A 10,000-nucleotide genomic window follows, 5' to 3' on the forward strand; every position below is an offset into this window, starting at 1 on the left:
TCGTCTTCATCTCTGACCTCCTCATCTTCTGCTCTTTTTCCTTATAAACCTCTTTATAGATTGTTTTTCCTTTCCTGTGATTTCTTCGCTGTTTCTTTTCCATTAATTTTTTCCTTTTTGCTTTCTTTTAGTTTCTCTTTTCCTATACTTGTTTCTTTTCTTACCTTCTTTTTCCTTTTTTCATATTCTTACATTCTCTCCTTATCTTTTCCTTTTCTTTTTTCTGTTTTTATTTTCTTTCCTTGTCTTTTCCTTTTCTTTTTCTTTGCTGTTCCTAGTCCTTTCCCTTTTCTTTACTCTTTTCTATTCCTTTCTTTTTGTTTCTATCTTCTATTTTGCTTCTTTTTTCTTCATTTTTTTTTCTTTCCCTCTTTTAGTCTCTTTATTTTTTTCTCTTTTTTCCCTTCTTTTTACATTTTTTTCTTTCCCCACTGATTGCTCACTACATAGCGTATAATAATAATAACAATAATAACAGCTTTGTAGTGTGTGTGTGTGTTAGACACTGGAGACTCCTTCCGTAAACGATATAAACGTCTCCTCGCAGAAAACGTCACCACGTGGCTGATTTTTTAAAAAAAAAAACTGTTACTATAGAAACGATGCAAGCGCATTACCATAAACCTGTCACTACTGTCAGAATGAAGCAACACCTTCTGACCAATCAGAATCCAGAATGAGTTTTGAGGTCCTCACTGCAGGACAGCTGAAGAGGCGTGCTGAGAGTCACGCCTTGTGCTTCCTCTCCGGTTGAGTGTTTTTACTTGAACTTTCCTCACTTCTTTGCTGCTAATTGGTTAATTATGATTAAATCACTTCTCTTTTGCCTAAAGTGAAATGACATCTTGTCACGCCGTGGTACTACAGGAGTGTGTGTGTGTGTGTGTGTGTGTGTGTGTGTGTACATGTACACACCCACCGGCTCATCAGAAAAGTCGGCGTCTGAAATGATCTTCATTTGTTCTTTTCTCTCGACGTGTTTATATAACGAGGAGTAATAAAGATTACACACGGTGAACTTTGCCAGCGATAATAACAGCTTTTCTCTCCTTCCTTCCCCAGCGACGGCCTGACATTTAAAGAGTGAGTTAGGAACGCGTAATAAAGCAGCAAATCGGGCGACAGGACGGCTGGAGGGTAGGAGTGCTTCATTCCGGTGCTAGTAGCAATTAACCGGACGTTGGATGAGGAGCATACGATACGCAACGGACAGACCGTAAACTCGTCCGCTACGCTACCTCGCAGCTTTAAAGCCCCGCCGTTCTCCTGGTCCCGGGTTTCAGTCCGAAAACCTGATTTACAAAGTTAAAAAAAATTTTAAAAAAAGGTAGCTTGTGTAAATGAGTAGCGTAATTACGAGCCAGCTAGATACGAGCGTTTATATGAATAAATTGAAACGAGTGTATACGTCTTACAGAGCCTCATCTTCATTTATACGTTTGCGTCCTTGAGAACAAGTTAAAAAGATGTTTAAACTCTCAAACTGTCTTCTCTGTGTAGTCCCGTGGCGGCGTGTAGCACGGTGGCGGCGTGTAGCACGGTGGCGGCGTGTAGCACGGTGTTATGCGTGTTATGTTAACGCCTGTACGCTGGACATCACCCGGCTCAGTTTTGTCGGTGTCTCCACGTTACGAAAAAGATCATAAGTCCTCCGTGAACGGTGATGGATCCATCAGAACGCGCACCGCACGCCGTCTGTACAGCGCAGAGGTGCGGCGCTTAACCGTGGAGCGCGTTACCTTTTTATTCTGCGTGTAACGTAAAACGTAGCGCGTTTCCCGCTCACGCGTCTTTCCGAGTCCCGCTACACACGCTAACGATCTTTTCCGGACCGGGAACACGCGGGCCGGCGGACGTTCTGACGCAGGAGTCGCATCATCGCGAAGCGCGTTAGGTTTAAACATAGCTACGTAGTGTTGATTTTGTTTCGCGTGTTTATTTTGCCAATGTCGATAGTAAGTACGTGGACGAGAGACGACAACAACGCCTGGACACCATTCCGTGACCCGGTTTCTATGGCAACTTCTCATCACGTGAAAGGTTTTCCAGTATTTCTTGTTGTCCAGCTAGCGTTAAGGATTTATTGTATACAGATGAAGAAAAGCTGAAGTGAAAGACACGCTGAATGAAAGGACGTAGTAGCGCGAGGACTTCTCGCGAGGTTCCGGGTTTCTTTACTCTTCACGCTTTCCCCAGCGCGTGATGTCACTTCCGGGATATTACTTCCGGTCTCATAAGGCGTTATCTTCATAGCGTCCCATAAACACCGTCCCGTGTCTCTCCCCAGACTCCACCGGTCTCCGCTCATGGCATCGCTCAGGCCTCGGGGTCTACGTGCTCGACGACTTCTTCAGCACGTCCGCCTTTCACGCTTTCCTGCACTCTGTCTGGAGCCGTGATCCCTGCTCCGTCAGACTCCTCCTTAATTGGAGCCGGCTAATTTCATTAAGCCCCTGTCGTTAATTTTATTACGAAGGTCAGAGGGCACCACCTGCTCGTATTACCCAGCGTTCTCCTCAGCTGAGGCTGCGACTCCCAGAGATCCTGCTCGCTCGTGTTTTCTTTTGGTCCGGGAAAGAAAAGCAGAGGACCGGCTCCACAAACACCGTCACGCATTCCTGGGCGAGTCGACCTTCGCGGTGCCTGGTTTCACGCCGAGGGTCCAGTCTATAGAAAATTCGGCGCGCGGAAAGGCGAAACGGAGCGGCGCGGGGCAGGCCGGATTCCAGGCCTGGGATTGACGTGAGCTGCTGCGAGATGAATCCTTTACAGTGTTTGAAATTCTCCGTTGCTCAGCGTGGTGATGGATCACTCGCAGCCAACAGAAGAATCATTCATCGACTCTGGACGTCATCCAGAGGTGTTCTCGGGGTACTTGTCCACCCCCTCAAGGAGTGCGTTGCCTGTAAGTTCAGATGCTTTATGTAATTGATATCTACATTTTTTGGGACGGTACCAGCAGGCCACTTGTCATAATTACAATCCCGAGCTATGTTGAAAATGGCACTGCGGGGCCAGGAATAAATCTTAAGCGCCGTTTGAAAGGTCAGTGCTGTCGCACGTCTCGGGCTAGTCCGCGCCGTAAAGAGACTCGCCTTACACAGATGATGTTTTGCTTCGGGTGACTTATGACGGTCGGGGTTGAGCTTTGCCGAGCGCGTTGGCCCTACTAACCTTCTCGGGTTTGCATTAATTTCATCTGCGGATGGATGATCAGTCTTCAGCGAACAGCTGAATAAGTATGGAGACCAGGCATCACGTTAGATTTGTGTGTATGTGTGTGTGTGTGTATATATATATATATATATACACACACACACATCTTGGCCTGATGATGGATACATCCTGCTCTAGCTATACATTCTTGGACCAAAGCTCTACTAACTCGAACTGTAAACCAGTTCTTTGGTCATCAGGGTGTCCGCCGAAAACCTCCGTATTCAGACCTCAGAGTGTGAGCGCTGCTACGGCAGGATGGCGAGAAATCTCCGATACGCTCACAACGGCGGCTCGTACACCTCGTGCGATCGTCTCGTGGAGTAAAACTCGTACGCGATGGCGTGATTCCCATCTTCAAAATGGCAGGAGAGTCATTCCATTGCATCTCCTGAACCTTCTCGCCATCTAAAAGCCTGCCAGGCCGACGGGTTCACGCGTGCATCCGTATCGGTTTACATCCGTGTAAGAGCTTTGGTTAGTGAAGAGCGTCGTGAGGTTTGGTTTCACGTTACAGCGTTCTCACGCCGATGAATAACGCAGAGGATAAATGGCGGGATCAAAGCTAAGCGAGAGCGGTGTCGTTACTACAGTCGCTGTGATTGTACGTGAAGGTGCCAGGTGCTTAAAGGGTTATGTAGCTTAAAGCCTGGGCGATACCTGCTTTGAACTACACACACGCGCACGCACGATGGCCACCGAGGCTCACGGCCGCATCGCTCGGGCGAATCCGTACGGCGACGACGACGGTTTACGAGATGTACGTCGAGTACGCAGACGGATGCGTGAACACCGTGTATGTTTAAGGTTGACGTGTATTTATTTAAGGTATTAGACGTAAGTCACCTCAGATCCACTCCGTTGCTCTGATTTTTATCACCACGCCGTTACACGTTGTTCATCCCAATCCAACATGGCTGACGCTGACGCTGAAGTTCTGTTCAGACTTTCTACACAATAAAGCTTATATCAAGCTTAAAAAAAAAAAAAGTCGTCTAGATTAGACTAGATTAGATTAGATTCTTTTTTATCATGAGGGAGTTTGAGAAAACTTTTCAAGTAATGAAGCCAGCTTCATGAGTAATTCTGGGTGGGTTGTATAGTAATGTATGCGTGAAAGGGTTAAATTCATTAATACGGGTTTGTTTTCAGACCACAAGCTAATTTCTCTTATGGGTTTCAGGCCAGTTTGTATAGAAATGTGGTAGAAATGTGGTCTGCAGCTGGAGTGTTTAAGGCGGTGTTTAAATCGTGCTGCTGAGGCTTCTGATTTCTGGAGAACTTTATCGGATACCGCGTCCGCGTCCGCGTCCGCCCCTACCGTCGCTCGCTTTGTTCGTTTCAAGCTGTCGGAGCTGTCGAATAATTCCCACTGTGCTCGTTAAAACCTAAACATCTCAAAGCTTCAGTCTGTGACTCTGGATGTTTGTTTCCTCAGAAAGCGGGTCGCGTTTCTAACCGAGTCTCGCCTGGAAACGATTAGAAACGAGCTCCTCGGAGTATCGGCATGTTCTGAGGCCAAAAATAAAGCGGTAGGAGAGAGGGCGGTGAAGCCCTGCTCCCGTGGTGTCGAGTCACACATGCACAGTCAGCGCAGGTGCGTAAACACCAGAGCGTAAACCCTGACGCAGGGTCTGGGAACCTTTCCGAGAGGAAAGAGACACCTTTTCCTGACCGCTGCCCCGGCCTCGGGGTGTTACAGCAACGACAACAGTCCACGCCGCTGAACTCAGCGTGTCTCTAACGTGCTGCGGCTGAACCGTGGCGTCATTTTCCACATGGAAATCGGAAGGACGTGCGCGAAAGCGAGTAGAGGATCAAATAATGGAGAAAGTGTTGTTTTATTCAGGTGGGAGATCAAACGGAGCTCCTCTACCGTCAGGGTTTTCTCAAATCCAGCCGAGAATGCAATATTATCAGGTTCTTTTACCCGACGGACTTTCTGGAGCTTTCCGTTGGGCTTGAGAGACTCTCTCAGAATGGTTTTGTTGTGTTTTTCGTCTTAGGAGTTCCAAATTACGCCCGATCCACCCATTACGTTGACCCCCAGCAGTCATTCGTGTCGCCAGCAGTAGTAGCTAAATACAGCTCCTAAAACTATACAGCTATTTAAACACAACTTAAGCAACACTCTTAGAGCGTAAACCTAGTTGCAGCTTTATCTCTGACACTGGAGACTCCTTCCGTAGATGTTAAATGAACGTTTCCTGGCAAAATAAACCCCCCCCCCCCCCCCAAAAAAAAACTTCACGATATCAATAGCAGCTTGTTTACTGTTACTATAGCAACGATAACGTATTAGCACGAGCGCATTAATATGAACCTGCGCTACTGTCTGAGCCGCTGTTTATACAGAATTAATCACCGCCTTCTCTTCTGACCAATCACGATCCAGAATCCGACAGCGGACACAGCGGCGCGTCTGATCACCGCACGTCCGCATCGGCTGTAAAGTCCACGAAGGAGCCACCGCCTGACGTTTTGTCCCTGGAGGTCTCCGCGAACTTGACATTTACGTTTTCACGTTAAACTTGGGCGCCTCAGACGTGCGCATTGAAAGGACACGAGAACACAGGAAGGACTAATGATGTCCTGTGAGACATGGTCATTTCTTTCTTTCTTTCTTTCTTTCTTTTTGACAAGCGGGTACGTCTATTTCTGACAGCTTGCGTTCCTGTAACTCCGCCCCTCCTATCCTTTCAGGAAGTGTCCGTGCTCGAGTTTTGGCACGAGTCCAACAGGCCAGGGAAAAACTTTATAACTTGAAGGGGGAATGTGGAGGAATCAGTCCAGGAAATGCTGTGGGAGGGATTCATCGATCTTCCTTATTGATTTACTTACGGGCCGTTGCGTTCCCTCGTGTCTCGGGGTCCTTTTCTTCGTCTTTAAGCGCTATACAGTGTATTTTCTTTTGTTGCCTGTTTGTTATCGACTCGGGCCAAGTCTTCTGTCGGTTCAGCGGGATTGAGAAGTCTGGTAAATATTGTCTTGTGCTGAACAAATTCTGTTGATATTTTCCCTGTGGGTTTCGAGCGATGTGAAAACAAGTCCGGCGAGAACTTTCTCATCTAGCAGACCTCTGGAAAACTGGGCAGCGTCGTGTTTTTATTAGGGTTTTATTATAGGCTGGAGCTTTTTTAGGTTTCAGACCTCATTTCCTGAAGGGAGTGTAGTTCGGCAGAGGAGTGTGGCACGTTGACCTGGAGAGCCAGTCAAGCATCACTATTCCTCCCTCGACTTCCTGTGATGATCTGAGCCGACGCGCAGCGCTCCGGCCCCGCTGCAATCCTGCCTGTGTTTGTTTTGTTTAGTTCCCCCGATCCTCCCCATCGCCCGTTCGTTTGAAATCAGAACCAGGATGATCTCCAGCAGGCCTCTCTTGTTTGTGTAGCCCGGTGCTCGCTCGGCACTTCCGTCCAGAGTCCTCTTTGTAAACACGACCCTTTTTTCACCAACTCCGCTGACCTGCTTTGGTTTTCAGCCATGAAAACGTTTTGGCTAGCCTCCTCGCTGGACGGTTACAGAACCGCTCGAGGCTTCCCCCAGTTTCTCCACGGTTCTCCTGTTAACTCGGCCATACTGGACGGCGGGGGGTGCCGGTCGTCTCCGACTCGCTGGAGCGCTTCGCCACATGGAGGTCGAGATTTGCCAGGATCCCATTTCAGATCAAGCTCATGCTTTTTGAGCTAAATGAGGACTTTGGGGTCTTAAGCTGGTCCTAGATCTGTGCGAACGAGCGCTTCCTGGCAGAAATCGGTCTCCCACACCCATGACCACCTGAGCCACTGATACGCTTCCTGTCTTGCCTGCTCCTGGTTGTTTCTAGACTGATGAGGGCCTTCCTGTGGTTCCTTGACAGGCCATCTGCTGTGCCAACTGCTGCACCGGGCCCTGGGGACGCCCGCACCGCCATCATGTCCCACCTGCCTTCTGTGGTCATTATTGCTCGGTGTAACTAGCCAGAATGTGTAACTAGCATGTGGCTTTGTTAGCGATCTGACCAGTGCGCGTATCGCTTCCTTCGAGCATACCAGCCATCAAAAGAAAGGAGCGCGAGTAACTATGGAAACGGTGCAAAACGTTTCTCAGCTTTTGTGACGAGTTTACGTCTCTCTCGCGCTAATTGTAATTGTCACCGCTGGTGTTAATGAAAAAAACAAAACAAAGCCATCAAGGGACACTTCATAACCTTCAAAATGTCTTTGTGCTGAAACGTTGACACTGTAGAAACAGGTAAGTGAGAGAGAGAGAGACACAGAGAGAGAGAGAGAGAGAGAGAGAGAGAGAGAGAGAGAGAGAGTCTCTCGTTCACAGCTTACAGGTCGGTGCTAACTCATCTGGGAGGTGAGTGTGAAGCACGTGGAAGGTGAAGAACGCTGTGTTTAAAGAGCAAAGCGACACGTCTGTGGAAGTAAACATGATGTTGTCATTTGCGTCATTTACCTGTGTGTGTGTGTGTGTGTGTGTGTGTGTGTGTGTGTGTGTGTGTGTGTTCAGGTGCACACGTGATTTATCTCATGCGCTAACCAAGCGTTAACGTGTGGCATACGGGAGAGTTACATTTCTCCCACAGGTGTCAGGTGAGTCATGGAGGCCTTGGGCTATGGGTTGTGGTGTGTGTGTGTGTGTGTGTGTGTGTGTGTGTGTGTGAAACATAGCACGCTAGTGTGGAAACCTATCCGTCCGGTCCTTGGCCTCCGAATGTGCCCTCCCTCTTTCCCTCTTCGCTCTCATGTGCCTGAGGAGCGTCGACGGGTCTCCCTGTAACCCTAGAGCTTCAGTTTGACTCCTGCGTTAATGTTCCCACTGTGTCTTCACTACGTGGTGTGTGTGTGTGCGTGTGTGTGTGTGTGTGTGTGTGTGTGTGTGTTTTTACACCTTGTCGCATGTTAAAAATAAAACGTGTAAAAACCTAAACGTGTACTGTATAAGCTTTTGGTGTTGGAGTCTGAAACGGAGTCTAAATCTTTCCGGGACAAACGTCTCTCGAGCTTGCCGCTCACCGAGGTGGGATCGTTTATAGTTTCGTTTACGTTGCCGTGGCGATACTGGAAAAAAAAAACATCGCGGAATAGCCGATTCACTGGAGGGGAACGGACGAGGGACGTGGAAGACACCTTTCACTTCTGGGTGGTTTATGCAGGTGGTCGACGATCCAGTTCCCGCCCATCATACGACGGGTACTGAGCTGAGAAGCTTCTTAGTCACGTGACGAGTCAGTCCCCTTACTGTCGTGGACTTCTGCTCACGTACGGTCGGGATTCCAACTCCGTCCGATGCTCTCAGGAGCCCGTCCGGGTGACCCTTGACCTGTGGATTCATGAGGCTCTGCTAGTGGAACGCGAGCGGGGCGGGGCTGTGTTCGGATAAATGACCGAGGACCTCACACTTTTCGCCCACCACACGCGAGCGTCCTTTATTGGGATCATTAACGCATCATGAGGCTGCGTGTGGAAGTAGCTCCTGAGTGTGGAGTCATCTCTAGATAGATCAGTGTTACAGGATTGTTAGTGCATCTCACCTAGATCTCCTGCCGGTCAAAGCGTTTCTTCGCCGTGGCACGTTGATTTGGGACGTGACCTTGTAGCGACCTCTCTTCGAATCGGTGTTTACGTCTCGTCCCCGAGCGTCTTTCAGAGAGAGCGTCGGGACTCGTTCTTGTTTAGCGCTCTCTATCGGTGTGTAAAACGCGCCGGAGCCCCGGCCCTGCGCTGAAGGAATTAATCGGGCTTTTTATCGACCCGGGCGGATCAGAGCGGCGCGTCGTGGACGGGGTGCGGAGGGGGCGGGGACTCGGCCACGGATCCGTCTGCTGAATACGTTAAAGGAATTAAAAGAACGTGATGGGCCATCTCTGGATCAGGAGTTCACACCCGAGTCGCGACCTTGTCTTTCAGACGGGGTTTGATGTTTCGCTTTCTTTCTTTTTTTCTGCGATTCTTGCGAGAAGAAGCAAAGCGCAGAAACGGCGTGTCAGGACCAGCGCGGTGAATTTATAGCGGTAAGACAGCGAGACACACACGTTCTCCTCTTGACGGCGCGGTTTACAGACAAAACGGCGCTCGGAGGAAAAGAGTGTTCGCTGACACACATTCGCTCCTTCCTGAATATTCCTGAAGCTCGTCTGCGTCGTCTGCGCCTCATTAAGCGCCGCCGTATTCCAGACGCGTCCTCCTCTCTCCCTGTCATATTCCCTTTTTAATAAGAGCTCATTAATCTCCGGGCCTCCGCTGAGCGACACACACACACTGTGTCTTTGTGTGCGTGTGTGTGTGTGTGTGTGTGTGTGTGTGTGTGTGTGAGTGTATGCATTAACAGCTAGTCTCAGTCTGCTAGCGCCTCGCTCCCTTTTGAATTAAAACCTCTCGCCTTTTTGAGCGTTCATCAGCATATTGTGATTCCTGAGATACAAGAAGCTTTTTTCACGGTAGACGTGCTGCTCCAGTTTCGGCTAGACTGCAGACAGACGCACCGCTGTTAGGTTTGAACCATACATACATGACACTGAAAATAAGTGTTCAAAATGATTTTAACAACAAACGCATCATTCCCTACACGTAGCGAACGAAGCATGAGGACACGGCCGAGCTTCCGGATCAGCTTCGTCGTAAGAACGACGAGGCCCGGGTCCGTCCCAAATGATACGGTTCATCACCAGTTAGTGTTCTGAATTTCTTACAGTCGAGGTAGTGTCTCTGTTGGAGCCTTGGGCATTTCAGGGCTCTGTCCCGAACACTACTTATACTACAAATACTAGTCAGTGTTCTTACTGGAGTCTGGAATT

The 10,000-nt window shown here is 48.9% G+C and overlaps 1 protein-coding gene across 1 annotated transcript in view; it reads left to right on the top strand.

Annotated features, from left to right (window-relative positions):
• The window catches only part of cdkal1 (CDK5 regulatory subunit associated protein 1-like 1), a 207,273-nt gene that overhangs the window by 137,518 nt on the left and 59,755 nt on the right, over window positions 1–10,000 (top strand). The window lies entirely within an intron of this gene.

Source organism: Ictalurus furcatus, chromosome 1, assembly GCF_023375685.1.
Source record: "Ictalurus furcatus strain D&B chromosome 1, Billie_1.0, whole genome shotgun sequence".
NCBI classification, from domain to species: domain Eukaryota; kingdom Metazoa; phylum Chordata; class Actinopteri; order Siluriformes; family Ictaluridae; genus Ictalurus; species Ictalurus furcatus.